This window comes from Lepisma saccharinum, chromosome 8 (assembly GCF_977018435.1).
Source record: "Lepisma saccharinum chromosome 8, izLepSacc3.1, whole genome shotgun sequence".
Taxonomy (NCBI): Eukaryota; Metazoa; Arthropoda; class Insecta; order Zygentoma; family Lepismatidae; genus Lepisma; species Lepisma saccharinum.
The window spans coordinates 83,971,762-83,990,954 of record NC_139236.1 but is presented as its reverse complement, the minus strand read 5'-3'; the positions used below and the strand labels follow the sequence as shown (position 1 = coordinate 83,990,954).

The 19,193-nt window shown below is 39.9% G+C and overlaps 1 protein-coding gene across 1 annotated transcript in view; it reads right to left on the bottom strand.

Moving 5' to 3' along the window:
- Window positions 1–16,212, bottom strand: part of Psf2 (DNA replication complex GINS protein PSF2-like protein) — a 54,927-nt gene extending 38,715 nt beyond the window's left edge. Inside the window, exon 1 of the mRNA XM_083127658.1 lies at window positions 16,106–16,212. The gene's annotated coding sequence lies outside the window, so the exon portion shown is untranslated. The remainder of the gene's footprint in view (window positions 1–16,105) is intronic.
- Between the last annotated feature and the right edge of the window lie 2,981 nt (window positions 16,213–19,193).

Below are 19,193 nucleotides of genomic sequence, written 5' to 3'. Positions count from 1 at the left end.
ATTTAATTAACTTCAGTTCGGGGGCCCGGGTGGGGGGGGGGACGAAGTGTCTGACATAGGGCGTCCCCCTGCCGCCTCTGGCGTCGTCACTGCTTCCAACCCTCTAATAACTTCGCTGCTGATAGCCTCACCTTCGAAATGGAAGCTTGTGTGTCGGCGAATAATACAAAGAACTTGTGTTCACTGTCCCGCTTTCATTCAAAGTCTGCCGTTTTCCTTTTCAGCTTTTACTGCAAAACTTCCTGTCAGCAAGCAAACCAAGTTACAGAATTTTTATTGCCCCTACCTAGCATCAACTTTCATTCCTACTTTAGGCCTGGATTTATGGCACGTACCCGCTACTGCAGGTTAACCTCACCCTATGTTTGGGGTTTGCCCCCTGAAGCAACGGTGTCCATTGTTCAAAGCGAAACCTTTGTCAGTGGGGAACGGCGAAAAATAGTCTCGGAATACACCCTGGTCGTAAACAAGCTCCCGCCACCCTGACATTGGTGTCAGCTTCCCTCTGAAGTTCGATAAAACTACTTTGTGAAATGTGTTTAATAACGAGTGAAAATGTAGACAGTAGATACTACATGTATTTTGATCACAAACTTGAAGGCTAAATTTACAGAATAAAAAGAACAGCTACAACATTCCTTCATCTGATTTACAGAAAGGCTAATCGGGACTGGACCCACAGTTTAATGTGGGGTTCAAATCACAATGTGCCTTCACCGGTATCGAACCCGGGACATCTTGATTACAAGGCGACGATACCACCACTGTATCATCGGGGAATCCCCTCATAGAACAAAGTTTCCTTCTACGACGATTATACAGAACTTAGTGCACTTCCTTCATTTGAAACCTATTCTATATCAGCCTCAGTATTTCGTTATTACAATCCAAGGAATAGTATTCTCCTTAAATAAGAAATAAAGAATTAAAAAAACATTGGAAATAATCTTCAAACGGACGTAAAAAAATCAAATCCAACCACCTGCAGAATGCCTGAGGGAAACAACAAGAATTTTCTCAACAAAGACATCCGAAATTTCCATAACATTGTAATAATTTCGCAACCCGTGCAAATAATCATGTGGTAAAATCTTGTCGTGGTTCCCTGTAAACACTAAAATCACCAAATTACTTCTTTCCATATTTCCCGTATTTTCTTCTCTTCTTTAGCTCTCACCTGTTCGGAGTGGGATAATGCAAGATTATTTGTCCCTAATTATCTCCTTCTCTTAGTCTTGCTTATATCTTGGACTCCTTAATAACTTTCCCAACAACTCCTTATCAATTTGCACTGCCATGTTTCCTACAATGCTTTTCCTACTTCCTAATAACAATCACTTCTGTACATCCTTTGATGTAAAAATTAAATAATAAAAATAAACCATATCCGTCTGTCCGTTTATCTTTCCAACCTATAGAGCTGAGACTATTTTTACAAGATAAATCTCGGACTCAGACACTCCACGATGTTTTGTCCCCTCCTTCCACCTTCTCTACCTGCCCTTTTACTTGATGTTATTCAGAATTGTATTAGTATCTGGAGTACTATCGTAACATAAAATTATTAACCTGGAATATTTTTTTTTTTAAAAAAAATGGGGAGTAACGCTGTGTTTCGAAAGAGTATAGGAAATACGTTTAGGTATTCATTCAATCCTCTCTCTAGAATAGTCTTCTTATTTTGACTTAATACACGCTTATCAACGTTTCTAATTGAAATACTTTATTCCAAGCAAACAAGTATTTGCAAATGATTAAAAATTTTGCTTTTATTTTTTCGAGACATTCGAGACGAGACGAGACTTTTCAAAAGCCGTCCCGTCCCGTCTCATGTCTCGTCTCGAAAACGAGACGAGAAAGGCATTCCGTCTCGTCCCGTCTCGAATTTCAAAAGGCTTGTCCCGTCTCGTGTCTCGTCTCGAAAACGAGACGAGACACGAGACGAGACGGGACATGTCCCGTCCCGTGAGCAACACTACCGGTGTTGGTGATCTAAAGTCGGAATTTTCCCTGCCTTTTACCCCCATAAAGCGGCCCCGAGGCTCATCCAGCCTCAAATCAATGTGTACCTGGGGGCAACCATGGGTGGGGGGGGGGGGAATAGGCGACCGGAGATTGGTGCTGATGATATCACCTCCAAAATGGCTGAGATCGAGAATGTGTGGGACCCTGTCCCCACGTCCCATAAACGTGCCTTCGCGGTATGATGCTATATGCACGTACATTCTATTATTATTACTATTAACATTGTTATTAGTGTTTTTATTACCATTCTTTAGGGAAAATTAGTTCACAAAAAAATGCTTTGCGAGCGTAGCAAGTAAGGAAATTTTTAAATCTATTTTTGGGAAATGGTAAATATCATTATTTTAATGACAAATATTTTCATTGTAATATGTAGAAATTCTGTTGTGGTCAAAATGAGCTACAAAATTGTAACTATATACATTTTTCATTTTCTAGTGACTCATAGAAACATAAAAGGCACGAGTGTAGCGAGCAAAAGCAAATTACCAAATTCTAGGTCAAAATTGATAATTTAGACCGACTTATTGGTGCAAATTTTGAATTCCACGGGGAAAATTTACCCTTTTTTGCTCTCTCTGCGGATGTCCTGGGGGGGGGGGGGGGCGAGTGCCAGTATCTGTAATAGCGGATAAAAATCAGTAAGCATTCATACACAATTATATTTAAAGGCAGAAAATTGTAATGAAAAATGAAGAATTGCCTACCAGAAAACGAAATACTCAAATATGAAACTACCACACACGTAGAAATTATATAAGAAATAGTAGATATCATATATAATTAAAACGTCGAAGAGAAAGATAAAAATCCTTGTATAAAATTCGAAGCTTGTTCCTGTATGAGTTTGCCTTCGTTCAGTGACTGGTGCAAATCAAGTTGCACTTAGTCCTATGAACGAGACAGTCGCATCGTATGATTTGTAACGAACCTGAGAGTTTAAGATTTTATATTTGTAAGATGTTAAGATTTTTAAAATGTTTGTTATTTCAAATAATGTGCAAGTTGTCACAGATAATTATAGTTGAAGGTGAAGGTGAAGGTGAAGGATCAACAAGAACGTGGTAACAGTTAATAGAATGCCGGAATAATGTAATTGGTAACTATTTTCGTTTCATTCTGGCTATACTCGAAATAATAATTAAGTACAGAAACTTTCGTGTATTTATGTTTGTCTTGTCCAACGTTAATTCTATAAGGAAGTGTCTTTAGTGATTGTGATGTGATTTAATATGATATAGAATTGTTCCTCGTCAGTCAGAAACGTAAGCAAATCTGTGTCTTTCTTGTAAGTACACATACGATAGGAAATATAAGTGCTTATAAAACTACGTTTAACTTTGAATACTGTGTAGTGTTTCTTTTTGGCCCAGCAAGCCCTGATGATTTGCAAAGATTCTCATGTTCCCGACTAAAGGAGTAGCGGACTAACTTTGTGATGACTGGTGTCCAACCGGGGGACGTTGCATAGTTATTTTGGCGCCCAACGTGGGGCTCGAGTGCATAGTTATTTTGGTACAATCGTGGGGGCTTGAGTGCAAAGTTATTTTAGCAATTAAAACGTGATACCCGATTTAGTGCATACTGAAAGTGTTCGTCCATAGAATTCACGAAGGTGATATTGAAAGTCCTTGGAATTCACGAAGGTCAAAGTGTGATAGTGAAGTGAAGGTATTAACTGGTAAGAGTCATAGACGGTGTTGTAGAATGGAGAAAGACGCGACAGGAATGAATCTGCGAAGCAGAGGAAGAACGACAATGGATGCAGAAACCAAGTTTGGATGCTGTGATGATCTTACCAATGACAGGGAATTCTTCCAGTGTTGCCAATGTTTGCTGAGGTTTCATAGTAGTTGTGATGGGCAGGAAGTAACGTTGGCATCAAATAAAGAGATGCGATGCACATCATGCTGGTCAGCACCAGAAACAGAACCAGAACCGAGCGTTCCTACCAAACCCTCATCAGATCACTGGCTACTTGATTGGTTGATGAAAGATAAAGCAGAGCGAAACCAAAAAGAAAAGGAGGATGAAGACCGTAGACAGAAGGAAAGGATAGAGGAGGAGAAACAGCGTAAGAAAGAGATGGCTCAGATAGAGAAAGTTCGAAAGAAGGAGATGATGGAGTTTAAGCTCATAGTTGAGTCTATAGAAGAAAAGAGAAGGAAAGAGAAAGAAGAGGAAGAAGAAAAGAGAAGGAAAGAGAAAGAGGATGAAGATGAAAAGAGAAGGAAAGATAAAGAAGAGGAAGAGGAAAGGAGAAAGAAGGAAAAAGAAGAGGAAGAAGAAAAGAGAAGGAAAGAGAAAGAGGAGGAAGAAGAAAAGAGAAGGAAAGAGAAAGAGGATGAAGAAGAAAAGAGAAGGAAAAAGAAAGAAGAGGAAGAGGAAAGGAGAAAGAAGGAAAAAGAAGAGGAAGAAGAAAAGAGAAGGAAAGAGAAAGAGGAGGAAGACGAAAGGAGAAAGAAGGAAAAAGAAGAGGAAGAAGAAAAGAGAAGGAAAGAGAAAGAGGAGGAAGAGAGAAAGAGAAAAGAAGACTTAGATATTTTCCGTTCATTGATTGAAAACCAGGAAGAAAGGAGGATGCAGGAAGATATAAAGCTAAGGTCAGAGTTACAGGCTCTATTCTCTCAACATAAACTTGAACAGGTAGAGAGCATCAGAGGAGAGATAGAAAAGCTTAGTATTAAAGTCACTGAAAAGGTGGACGAAAGGGTAAAGGAAATTGTGGAAGAGCAGCTAGGTTAACAGTTCGGCAAGGACGGTTAGAGAAAGAACAGGATCAATTGAAGAAGAATATGGAAACCTGCCTTGAAATTGTCCAGTCTGAAAGAGAATCTGAATGTGACCCTCCAGAAAGAGTTCAAGAATTAAAGAGTTCTGTAGAGTCATTTAATGTAGCACTAAAAACCTTTGGTGAACGAACAGAACTCATAGAAAATATAGTGCAAGAACAGAAAGTTGAAATAAAGGCAGCTGGAGAAAAGGTTAATTTTCTCCATGAGAAGGCTAAGAAGATGGAAGTATCTCTTCGCCAAGAAATTCAGGAACAGACAGTTACAATTATAAGTAGGGTCAGTGAACTGCAGGAAAAGATCCATAATTTACAGATTCGACCAGAAACCTCTTCCGATATAGTGCCTGATCCAATCCGAGGACTGAACCCAGAAGCTACTGCATATGAACCTGCTGTTGTACTTCCAAACCCATTCTTCCCCGGTAATACCACAACTTCTGATAGATGCAAGAGGCCTAGAGAAAAGGATAGTATTGACGGTTTTTCTCCTCGACGCAGAACAGAGTTTAAGATGCCCAGAATGGCTGATATCGCGAACATTCCAAAGTTTAAAGGCGATATCGAAGCTCAATCTGCCGAAAGATATCTGCGTGAATTAAATGTCAGTTTCGACTTAATGCAAGTGCCTGAGCACTATAGATTGGAATTATTACCTCGGGTTTTTACCGGCAAAGCTGAGCATTGGTTAGCTGGTAATATGGACAACTTTGTGAATTATGCTGATTTCTGCGCACGCTTTAAGGATGAATTTGCATCAGAAAAGGCAAAACAAAGACAACTAGCTGCTGTGAGGAACCGAAGGTATTCTCGCCTGGTCCACGACAACTTAGAGAGTTTTGCCTGGAGTGTCTACGCAGCGTACAGAAACCTAGCTGACAATTTTAATGAGAGTGAAGTTCTTAATTTGATCATTGGACAGTTGCCGTATCGCATTCGGAATCTTTGTCTGGCGCATGCTCCACGAAGTGTGGATGAATTGACACACTTCTTAAAGGACTTCGATATTTATGATGACCCTGATTCCTGGAAGAATAAAGAAGACCCTAAGAATAAAGAGGCTGCAGGCAATAAAAGTTTTAAGATCCGGAATATCCAGACGGATTCAGAGAGTCGAGGAGGAAATTTCTCACGACCTCGAAGATTCAACAGAGGATTAGGCAGGAGAGGTTTCAACTAAGATCAAAACCAAAGACAGCGAAATTTCTACAGGCCTCGTCCAGAGCAAGAGCGGAATTCTCCAGACGGATGGCGTTACCAAGAACGACGTAATCCTACTTCGCCCAGACGGTACTCTCCACCACGTAGAGGTGACAATTGTGGTTCCTTCTCACCAAGACATGACGTTGCCTCAGAGCAGGAAGAAGCAGTGGAGACTACTAGAGAGTTTCTGCAAAACCAGCGATCCCAATCATGTCAAACAAACTAAGACCTTGTCTAGATGTTTCGCTTCCGTTTAGGCAAGGAGCCTCTGAGGAGCGTCCCATACAGGAATTACATGTAAATTTTCAGTTAACAGAAATGGAAGAAATTAATTTACAAAGCCAATTAAAATCAGCTCGAACATCAAAAACTAAGTACAAATCTCCTGCAGTACCTGCAAAATTAATGGACATCCCGGTGACTTGCATTATTGATACTGGAAGTGAATGTTCAATATTAAGTTACGAGATCTGGACCCAGTTAATTAATCTGATACCAGGCATTCAAATGCAAATAGTTTCTGACATAAGACTGGTAGATTTTTCCGGAAGTCATAAGAAGAGAGTGTTCGGATGTAGACGGGTAGAACTGGAAATTGGTGGCATGAATTTTAGCACAGAAGTATTCATCTTAAAAGGTTTTCGTACCGATCTTCTTCTAGGTATGCCTTTTCTAAGACAGCACGAAGCAGAAATAAGTTTCAGGAAGAATTCAGTTACTTTGTTGTTCGGTAGGACTCCTGATCAAGAAGAAGGGAATCCTGTAGATATAGAAATAGTGCGGTACATCCAAAAAGTCCAGGATGAGGATGAGAAGTGGATGTATAAAACCGCGGACCTCAGAGAGAAGGTTGAAACTATTAATATTTTAAATGATTCCCAGAAGCAGGAGCTATTAAACGTGCTGACTCGTTATTTAAAGGTATTCTCTGAGAAGCCCGGAACAATGGAGAGCGCTGAGTGTGAAATACTCTTAACAAGCACCGAACCAGTCCATCGCCCACCATATCCCGTGCCACTTTCAAAAAGGGCTGCTCTGGAAAAGGAACTAGACTTATGGAAGGCCTGGAATATCATTCAACCGTCAGTATCTCCTTACTTAAATCCTCTATTGGTTGTAGACAAGCCAGATGGGAGTGTCAGACCATGCATAGATTTCAGACTGCTAAACTCTATCATGTTAATACCTAAAAGTTCGGTTCCGCCAATTGACGAGTCTCTTCAGAAGTTTAAAGGATCGCGGTACTTTACAAGTCTGGATCTTGCCTCTGGTTATTTACAGATTCCTTTAAAACCAGACTGCCGCAAATACACAGCGTTCTCATATAAAGGCAGACAGTATGAATTTTTGAAAATGCCTTTTGGTTTGTCAAATGCTGTGTCCACTTTTGTATACGTAATGCATCGAGTGTTTGGGCCAGAAACAGAGCATTTCTTAACAGTTTATATCGACGACCTGTTGATTTTCGATGCGGATCTTAACACTCACATTCAGCACATACAAGAAGTACTTCAAAGACTGAAAGACGTAGGTCTTAAAGTGAAACTTAGGAAGTGTAATTTTGTTAAGGGAGAACTAGTGTATCTAGGACACTTGATTTCTGGAGACCATGTTAGAGTTGATCCAAAAAAGAATGAAGCAATTTTAAAATTTCCACAACCTAAATGTAAGAAGGATGTTCGAAAATTTTTAGGTTTAGCAAATTGGAGGCGGAAGTTTATAAAAGACTTTTCCATCAAAACGGAGCCTTTATTAAGATTGCTCTCAAAGTCTGCTAAATGGAACTGGGGCCAGGATCAAGAAACTGTTTTTGACCAGCTGAAAATTGAATTGACAAATACTCCAGCCCTAGCTCAGCCTGATCTAAACAGAGAATTTTGTATTCAATGTGACGCCTCTACCAAAGGTCTAGGTTGCATCTTATTTCAAGAACAAAGCCGACGAGAAAACTGTCGTGCAGTACGCTAGCAGAAAATTAAAAGAAAATGAGAGACACTATTCTATTCACGAATTGGAATGTTTGGCTATTCTTTTTGGTATCAACAAATTTGAAATATATTTGAGAGGAAGGCATTTTAAAATATACACAGATCATCGTGGATTAATGTGGCTTCAAAATTCTAAAAATTGGAATTGCAGGCTTACAAGATGGTCTCTAAAATTGCAGTCTTACTCTTTTGAAATTAAATACATCCAAGGAAAGGATAACGTGGTACCGGATATTCTGAGTCGCTATCCCATCGATGAAGGCAAAGGGAAGGAAGAAGCTAACTATTTCCATGTAAATTATATATGGCAAGAAAGAGGAGAAATGGAGGACATAACAAATTGGGCTGAAGCACAAGAAGATGATGTTTTTTGCCAAAGCATAATAAAGCTTTTGAATCAGCCAGAGACTGAAGACTCTCCGACTGAAAGTAAGGTGAAAAACGTGTATCAGATTTATGGAAGTCTGTTATTCCGAAAAACCTCCGGTGAAGAATTAACTTGGAAATTGTGTGTCCCTATAAAGTTCAAAGAAAAAGTGCTTCGGGAAAATCACGACGAACTAGGACATTTCGGGGTAGCAAAAACCCTAAATAGAATAAAAAGTAGATACTTTTGGCCAAAGATGAAACAGGATGTTGTTAAGCACATTAGGGATTGCCTCGTATGTGCCAAGACTAAAATGGACAAGTTAGGAATCATCAAAGACAAGTTACATATTAATCAAAAGAGTCCTCACGAACTACTATCAATAGACCTGATCGGTAAATTGCCCATGTCCCAAGGATTCCAATACATTCTATCCTTGGTAGATTTAGGAACAAAGTTCGTCTCCGTTTACCCACTGAGACGTGGCACCGCCAGAGAAATAATCAATGTGATGGAGAAAGGGTACTTCACCCATTTTCCTAAAGTCAAGGCAATCTTATCGGATCGAGGTACACAATTCACTTCTGCGCTGTGGAAAGAATATTTCGACAAAAAGGGTGTTAAGTATTTATTCACTACGGCCTATCACCCTAGTAGTAATACTATAGAACGTATGAATCAGGAGATTGTTCGACTGCTCAGGTTATTTTGTCATCACGAACATCAAAGTTGGTCGAAATATTTATCAGAAATTGCCTGGTTACTGAACAATTCTGTTTCGGACACTACTGGGTATGCTCCTTCAGAACTATTTTTCAATCGCCCTGTGCCCAATGAAATATTGGACCACTTTTGTTGGCCTGATAACGACGATGATCCTCATTTAACTAACTGGGATAGAAAGATGTTTATGGCGAAGAAAAGGGAACGCTCGAAAAGTGATAGGAGAAAATTCAAAGTCAAGTGCAATGCTCTTCAGCTAAAGGAAGGAGATTTGGTGCTCGTAAGAAATCACAAACTAAGTTCTAGGAAAAATAAAACCATCGCTAAGTTGTTTGAGGTATATATTGGTCCCTACATTGCTACAGATATTCGAAGCAATACTACCCTACTGTTACATCCCAATTCCAAGAACCCGATCGATCGAGTCAATTTTGACAATCTTAGGATCTTTAATTGTTCTCAAGAACACAGACAAGCTTTGGTTGGTGAAGTTGACTGAGTGTCAAGATAATTTCTATATTTAAAGTTTCATGGTATACTCAAAATTTTTTCAGAACTTGTAAATTACAATTTCTTCAAAAATTTTCCACGGACGAGGGGCAATTGTAACGAACCTGAGAGTTTAAGATTTTATATTTGTAAGATGTTAAGATTTTTAAAATGTTTGTTATTTCAAATAATGTGCAAGTTGTCACAGATAATTATAGTTAGATTGATACAGTTATTGTTTGGAATTTGTGTAGATGTTTATAAATACGTCATAATCTGTTCGTGTTGACGTCACTTTCTCATCTCAGCAGAGGAAGTGAACACACCTGAATGTTTCTCAACTGACGACAGACTGAGTTTGGAAAACAGGTGAAGGTGAAGGATCAACAAGAACGTGGTAACAGTTAATAGAATGCCGGAATAATGTAATTGGTAACTATTTTCGTTTCATTCTGACTATACTCGAAATAATAATTAAGTACAGAAACTTTCGTGTATTTATGTTTGTCTTGTCCAACGTTAATTCTATATGGAAGTGTCTTTAGTGATTGTGATGTGATTTAATATGATATAGAATTGTTCCTCGTCAGTCAGAAACGTAAGCAAATCTGTGTCTTGCTTGTAAGTACACATACGATAGGAAATATAAGTGCTTATAAAACTACGTTTAACTTTGAATACTGTGTAGTGTTTCTTTTTGGCCCAGCAAGCCCTGATGATTTGCAAAGATTCTCATGTTCCCGACTAAAGGAGTAGCGGACTAACTTTGTGATGACTGGTGTCCAACCGGGGGACGTTGCAGATTTCAAGACGACAGTAGATATTTGGCATCAGTTTTCCATAAAACTAATTCCATCTTGAATATCCTCTTTCGTGAGGTTGCTCTTAGATTTTTTTGTTAGTCCTACTTCTTACCTCATTGTTTTCCCGTTCTTGCCTGTTCTCCAGATAATTTATTTCAATCTAAGGTTAAGGGAGCAATGCCCACTGACCCCACTGTGTTGCGCCACTTATTCAATCATACTTTGCAATAAGCTGTAGATTTTATTCCGCCGAGTGTCATATTTTTATTCTTATTATTCTTTTTCTTTCACTAAAAAATCATTTGCAGGAAATGAGTAGGACAGAATTTGCAAATGCAAATAATTACATTCCAGAATATTACTCATTATCATGGTCACGATATTTGCGCACATTTTGAAGAGCATATCAGTGAAAGGAAAAGGCCCAAAAAATTATGTAAGTCACAACGCAAAGTATTGGGCGTATGCTTTGACATTACAGGCAACTGGGATGAAGGCGTCCAGATTTGCGGGTGCTGCCGGATCTAGGGTTGCTAGACATTCGTCTTTTATCTTTAACCTCGCTGCTTATAATTGAAGTAATATCCAACATTAAACCACATCGTTTGTGAACTAAATAGTTAGTTTACACAGTTAAAATGAAATCCGTTTTGTTACACCTTAGGTCAAGCATTGTTGGAGCAGCACGGGAGTCGGTTTTCTTGCTTTTCTTTCGACCGCGGCAAACATAAGAGTCAGACGCAGCGGCAACCATGTCAGCGTAAGCTCCGCCAGAGCCGCTACTGCTATTTATAGAATATGCAAGGGCGCCCGTAGGATTTTTTCTCATGGAGGCAGTCATAGAAATTTATTACTATTATTATTGCTATTATTGTTTCTATTATTTTTGTTATTGTTATTATCATTATTACTACTAATACTACTACTAATGTTTTTATAATTAGCTACATACATCTGTAATTTCCATATTTTGTATATCTATATACAATTTGCATAACTGTAAACTTAATATATTAATTTATGTACAGTGGCGCACCCACAGGGGGGACAGGGGGCATTGCCCCCAACCTTCGACGGAAGTCAATTCTAGGCGGGGCAAACGTTGACGGCCAAGGGCACCCCTCTCGATTTCAAATTTCTTGCAAATAAAAATACATTTTTTAAATATTCTGGCTCGCTTCGCTCGCAATCCTTCCTTTTTCTCAGTGTCGTCAAGTTCATAGCCGTTGTAGCTAGGGGGTGGTGGAAGTTGGAAAAGGGGCCCGAATGATCTAAATAAAAAAATAAAAAAAAACTGTGAAAGAAAGAATGCCTTGGCGCCCCGTGATATTATTTGCACCCTATTACTGGCAAATAGGGGGCAAACATTGATGGCCAAGGGCACCTACAGGAGGGCACATAGGAGCAATTGCCTCCCTTGAGTTCAAATTTTATGCAAATGAAAATACATTTCGTAAAATTTTGTTGCTCGCTTCGCTCGCATTCAGTACTTTTCTGTCTCGTCAAGTTCAGAGTGAGGTAACGAGAGTCAGGCATGGACGCCAAGGGATCTAAATGAAAAAAAATTGTAAAGAGAGAGAATGTCATGGCATCCCGTGAAATTATTTGCACCCTTTAAATCAATATTGTTGTCAGTTGCAAAAATTGGATCTAAAAATTTTCTTCCTCGCTTCGCTCACAATATGCTTGTTTTCTGTAATGTGTTTAAATAATATGTGTTGTATTATGTATTGAATAAACTTTGAATACGTACACATTTTAGTGTTAGCATGTTGCATATGTACTTTATTATTTTATGTCGCTCCATGTTGTATATATGTGTAAAACATATCTTGAACGAGAAAGTTATACATGTTAGATACAAAATAATTATCTTTGGAATGCATTTATCATTCATTTTCTGCCATTCAAGAATATAGTTGGTGTTCTTGTTTTCCATTATTAGCTAATGTGAAATTGAACGTGTTGAAAAATTATTTAAAATAGTTTGTTCCAAACAAATGCTTTACCACAGACTTCTACCCCCTTTTTGAGTAATTTATGAGGATAATCACGTCTTTGATACTACTGCTACTACCACCATCACTAGTAATAATAATAATAATAATAATAATAATAATGCCATTATTGTTATTATTAGCTATTAGTATTAGTATAATTATTATATATTAATATTATATTATATATAATAATTATATAATACTAATAGTAATAACAATAATAATGACATTACATTTATTATTCGTTCGTTTATCCTGGTACTTGCCCTCCAGACAAAAAACCGTGGTTGCGCCTCTGTTCATGTAGGACAAAAAGCTGTTTTTTTTATAGCTAGATAATTATCTATTGATTATAATTAATGTAAAATAGACTGTAAGCTTAAATGTAACCCTACTTAAAAACAATAATAATAATAATAATAATAGTTGCTGTAACTTACTGTCTGTATGTCACAGAAAACAATACTTTTTGTTATAATATATTGCATCAATTTCACCATTCGAATTACATTAACTTTTCCCAGAAATCTCAGTGGGTCAAGTCCCCCCCCCCCCTTGGTCCCTCCCTGCGGGCACCCTTGAGAAATATGGAGACAACTAGTGCGCTTACTTTTGACGTCATTTTCATCGGTGCCAACTCCCTGTGATATGAACTAAATACTAAACTACGGAATAGCCTCTGGAAAATCCGAAGAGGCAAAAGAATGAAACAATATAACAAAAAGAAAAAAGCCGGCCCCCGTGGCGGAGTGGTTAGCACATCGCGCTACGACGCCAGGAGTCCCGGGTTCGAATCCCGGCATGGATGTTTGCGAGTGTCCGTTCATCAATTTCATCATACTATCGCTCATCCTCATCGTGGCGACTAGCCAAAAGTGGAAGAAAAGCGAAGTAAATGAAATCAACGAATCACGAGCATTGTTATGAATCTCGTTTCTCGTACTTCCGTTGCTCAGTACAGTAGCAACAACGATGTAAGGAAAAAGATAATTATATAATGTGGAACTTATACCTTGAAACAAATGGCCAAGTTCTTCTGCTTCGGGACTTTGCATTGCTTCCGATGAGTAACGTCACGGCATCGTCTGAACAGCAGATTGTCTGTAGATGTCGCCTCTGACTGTTGTCCTACGTAGTGCATATATATGCGAGGGTAGAATTCGGAGTAAGATGCGAAGGAAACCAAGTCTCGGCACTGCAGCCTTCGCTCAGGGGACTCAAACAAGGATGCATCCTTTCACCAGTGCTATTTTCACTTTTCATAGATTGGGTAGCGCATGAAACTAAAATGGACCAGGATTCTATCCCATGTGTAGGAGTGCAAAGTATACCAGTCCTTATGTATGCAGACGACATAGTCATCTTGTCCGAGACAATAGAGGGTCTTCAAAGGGGCATAGATAGCATATATGAGGGGTGCATCAAATATAAAATGAAGGTAAACATTAAAAAAACAAAAATTATTGCTTTCAAAAATGGCTACATATTTAGCAGACAAGAGACATGGACATACGGGGGAGAGTTAATCGAGCGGGTTAAAAACTTCACATACCTGGGGGCAACACTCTCCATGACAGGGAGTTGGACACACCACATAAGGGCAAGAAAAACTAAAACAAAATTTGCAATAGAACAAGTCATAAGGACAATAAATAAGGCACCCCAAATGCCTTTCCCGGTCATTCAAAACCTCTATTCATCAATAGTGTTAGGTACATTAAACTATGGAATAGAACTGTGGGGGTTAAGGGGGGACAACACAATAATTGGCATACAAACAGAATTTTATAAGAGAGTAATGGGCGTAAGCAGAGGCACGGCTAACTGTGGGATTCTCAAGGAATTGGGCCTGAACAGAGACGCGGTACAAGCACGGATGAGGGTTGTTAAATATTGGATGCGATTATCACAAGAGGGCCAAACTACGATGAGGGGACAATGTTTGGAAATACAGACAAGAGAGGATAACGTTTACAGCTGGGGCCTGGAAGTGAAAAATCTCTTATATAATAGCGGAATGGGTTGGGTATGGGAAGAGGGAGGAAGGGGGGGGGGGGGCATCTCAACAGAAAATCAAATCAGGGACAGGTTACTCGACATAGACAGACAAGAAATAATAGCAGACTGCCAAACAAAGACCTCAATCAGGGAACAGCTAAGAGTAAGAGAATGGGGGAAAGCGAAATATATCCAGGTGGTGGGAAAAAATTAAAGAGGCGCGCTGGCATGGTTCAGATTAGGGGGATGGAAACAACTAAGAAAGAAAAACGAAGCAGGGGAAACGATATGTCCTTTGTGTGATGGGGAGGAGACGGACAAGCATATCCTACTGAACTGCCCCTCTACACGGGACCTAAGGGACAAATGGATGAAAAACTTAACAGGTAGAGAGGTGATAGAAGTGGTAGACGACAGAATAAAGATAAGAGAAGCGGGGCAGCAAGTGGGGAAATACCTGGGGGAAGTAAGAGAACGGCGGGGGAAAGCTATTAGAGAAGGCAACGAAATGAGTGATCATGCTCCAGACGAGCCATCTTTATAGTGTAAGTGTGTGTAGTGTGTGTAAAGCAACATGTATGCGTGTTTTGGTGAGAGTGCAGGAAAAGAGAAGTGAGGAGAAAGACTGGAAGAAGAACTGTCGAGGGAGGGGAAGAATGTGTATATAGGGAACAAAGTAAGAGACAGCTTAAACGAAAACTAAATGTAACAAAATAGTGTAGAAAAATCAAAAACATGTAGTGCGTACAGCCTATGGCTCGCACAAAAAGAAAATAAATCTAATCTAATCTAATCATTACCGCCTCCAACGCAAGGCAGATTTCTTTGTTAGTTTCATTAGTTTCTTTGTCTTCGGATCATATGATTACCAAGACTGGAATTAACGAAACTCTATTGCAGAGTGCAAAAGCCTTTGGGGGAGAGGGGGATTTTCCCTTCACAAATAATATTGTCCTAAAAATATGCCCCCACCAAAAATTTCCTCTGGGGAGAGTTTTTCTTATAATAACAAAGTCAAGCAGTCAGTTTTAACTTTAAATACCCTATACTTTACTGAAGATAATATCTTAACACACACAAAGTAGTGTGTTACATCTATCTCTCTCTCTCTCATTAACAAATCTACATCTATAACAATTTATATCCAACAAAAATAAAGAAAAAGGAAGAGACACATTTAGCTATAAAATCTAGTTGATTTATATTAATGGAAAGCAAGAACTAAACAAATCGAATACATAATGAAACCATTTAAACTATATTGTAATTTTACCTAGTTAGTGAAGGAATTACAGTCCTGTTGATGTATCTCTAGGCGCGAAGACCGCCTTTATGGCAGTCACCCGCTGTTAGCCAATCGGGCTTATCGCTGCCAATCCCTCCTCCCAGGAGCAACCAGCAGGGAGACAGGATTTTGTCAAAATTGCCGATCTGTGCTGTGAATGGGGCCGCTTCTTACCGTGGCTCTATCGTAGTTTGCTTTCATATGTAATAACATAATAACTATGAATATCACATGCATATATATATATATATATATATATATATATATATATAGCTATATATGTGTGTGTGTGTGTGTGTGTACATTAAGATCCTCCCCCTAACAGGCTTCTATTGTGAGTTTCTTTTTGCGTTGGATTATACGGAAACGGAACTCGAGATTCGAATCAACGAGACTTTACTGTGTACATTTTACATAAAAATGCAATTCCTACCTGTCATCCAAGTCAAAGGACGAGTCAACCAGAACGGCGGAGATGGTAGCCATGAGAACGAGCAGCAGGAATATTGTCAGACCTAACATCCTGCGTTTCCAGCTCCCGAAAAGGATCACAAAGAATGATGAAGTCTACAACCTCTGTTCCCCACGGTTGCACTCCGCTGCATTTAACCGTTCTGCGACAACAAACTCCTGAGAGATTCCCGAACGGAAAATGGTTCGGTATTGTGGAGTTTCTGAAGCATGGGATTGTCCCTGAACCTTGCTTGTGAACCGTGCCGTTAACTGGTCACACGGACTAACACTTCCTTAGAGCCGAAAATCTTTAGCTGGATATGAGTTATCTAGACATTTGGACACACTGTTGCAAGACCCAGATAGCAAAATTTCCTATTTGAAAAATCAATTTTCCTTTCATCTAGGAAAAATTGAAATCACAATCGTAAAACTTTATGAACCACTATTATTATTATTAGTTTAATATTTTTACTATTTCTATCCATTCACAGATAACAATTAATTTACAGTTATATTAGGTTCATGGCCGTATATATAAATAAATACTTTGTACTGCAGCCAAGCATGATGCGTACTACAATTATATTCTTACCATTAATTCACTATGAATAATAACTTTTAAATTTTAACAAATAAATTTGCTTTGCACAATTTGGATGCAAATATGTGCTTAATGTACATTAATAACTATAAATAACAATATTATTTTTACATTTAACTTTGTTAGATCGCCTTGTAATAAAGGGCCTCGGGTTCGAAACCCGGTAGACGCAATACAGTAAGCCGGCCCCTGTGACGGAGTGGTTAGCACATCGCGCTATGACACCAGGGGTCACGGGTTCGAATCCTGGCCTTGGCATGGATGTTTGTGAGTGTCCATTCATCAATTTCATCATATCATCACCCATCCCCATCTTCGCAAATTAGCCAAAAGTGGCACAAAAGGCGAAGTAAAATAAATCAAATGAATGAATCAATCAATCATTACAGTGGTTCGGATTTTGCTCTAAACTGTAGGTTCAGTCCCGATTAGCCTATCTCTGCATAAATTGGACTTAAGAAATCTTTTTAAAAAAATTCAAACCTCGTTAGAATTGGGCTTTCATTACTTACTTTGTGACTGATATTAATACACTGCTGTTTGTGAAAATTGCAACACCCAGAAATAATGGCCCAAATGAATCCAAACTCGGAGGATGTGTAGAACAGTGTACCAGCAATAAATGAATAGGAATGCAGAGAGATGGCATGCACGTAGGCCCAGCAGCGCCTTCTCTTGTGTGACCGGAAAGGCCAGTGTTACGCCAAGCTCAGTCAGTGAAGAGCAGTCAAACGAAGTGGAAACGTGAAAGCAAGTGCTGGTATGTCTCGTCGACGTCAAAGGGTGCAATATCAGCATGTGAGTGTGTTCGAACGGGGCAGAATGAGCGGTCTCCGGGAAGCGGTATTTGTCATACCGTGACATTTCGGCTCGTACAGGGTATGCTGCTACAACAGTGATGCGTGTGTAGAGCCAGTGGATAGAAGAGGGTCGTACACAGCGACGAGCAGGTACTGGACCACGCAATGTGACCACAGCACGGGATGACCGCCATCTTGTCCGCATGGCTGTAACGTACCGTACAGCTTCGTCCACAGTGATGGCTGGACGCTGGAGCACTACAACGGTTGTGGACCTGTCTGCGTCGACGGTACGACGATGTCTGCTGCGGGTTTGGCTGGTTGCACGCATGCCATTGCGTCGGCTTCCATTGTCCAGAAACCACAAACGCCTCAGACTGCAATGGGCACGTGAATGCCGTCGCTGGCTTGCTAAGTAGCAAAATGTAGTGTTTTCGGACGAGTCCCGCTTAAACTTGTCCTACAGTGATGGCCGCATAGGTGTTAGACGCTACCGTGGTGAACGCAATCTGGCAACCTGCATTGTTGAGCGGCATAGCGGACAAACGTCAAGTGTGATGGTTTGGGGCGCCATTGGACACAACATGCCATCTCCCCTCCTACGTATTGAACGCAATCTGAACAGCAGCCGCTACGTGAGGGAGGTTTTAGAGCCCGAGGCACTGCCCCTCCTTCAGGGAACTCTACATGCCATATTTCAGCAGGTCAATGCCCGGCCACATGTGGCGAGGAATGTGCAAGCCGTCTTCGAAGAACGACAGTTACCACTGCTTCACTGGCCTGCATGTTCGCCTGACATGTCGCCCATCGAACATGTCCGGGATATGGTTGGTCGGCAACTTGTTCGTCATGGTCCTCCAGCAACCATTGTTGATGCTTTGTGGACTCGCATACAAACCGCGTGGAGGGAGATTCGCCAGGAACATATCCAGGCCCTCCTTGATTCCATGCCACGACGTGTAGAGGCTCTGTTTGCAGCACATGGGGACTTCACACCATACTGAATTCTCAATGTCAGAGATCAGATACAGGTCTGTAACTCTAATCATTTGTGTATTGGCATGTACAGTCGGAGAAAGAATTACCTGGGCCACGGGACCTAGAATTTCGTAACGTCTTAAAGCCTGTTGTTTATGCAACCCAAATAACAAATTATTCGCTTAAGTTTGTCTGGTGGATCTGAGTTCTCGGGAAGGATTGAGCATTGATAGCATGAGTCACATGACTCATGCCCCAGCAACAACAAACAACAGCTGGGTGCTACGTGGCCTCAAGAAGAACATTTTAGCAACTGTTTTCTTAACAAGATCTGCCACACGCTAATTGTTTCTCTATCTGGTATTGAATTCGGAAGCCTTTGATTACATGTCGAAGACGTTACCACTACGCCATCGGAGAGGCAATGGAACGCCTTGAGAAAGACACGAGTGAAACCATATTTAGCGTAAATTTTAAAAATAAGACAATATTTTGTGGTCACAGTTTCGAACCGTGGGAGAGGCATAGATTTTTTTTATCCCATCGTCCATTTCACGAGTTTATAATTCTTCCTCACAGACACATTTAACACGAGTGGTAGAAGAAAAGCGAAGTAAAATAACTGAAACAGAAATAAAAGAAAAAAGCGAAACAAATTTGATCCACAATATTCTGCAGTCACTTCA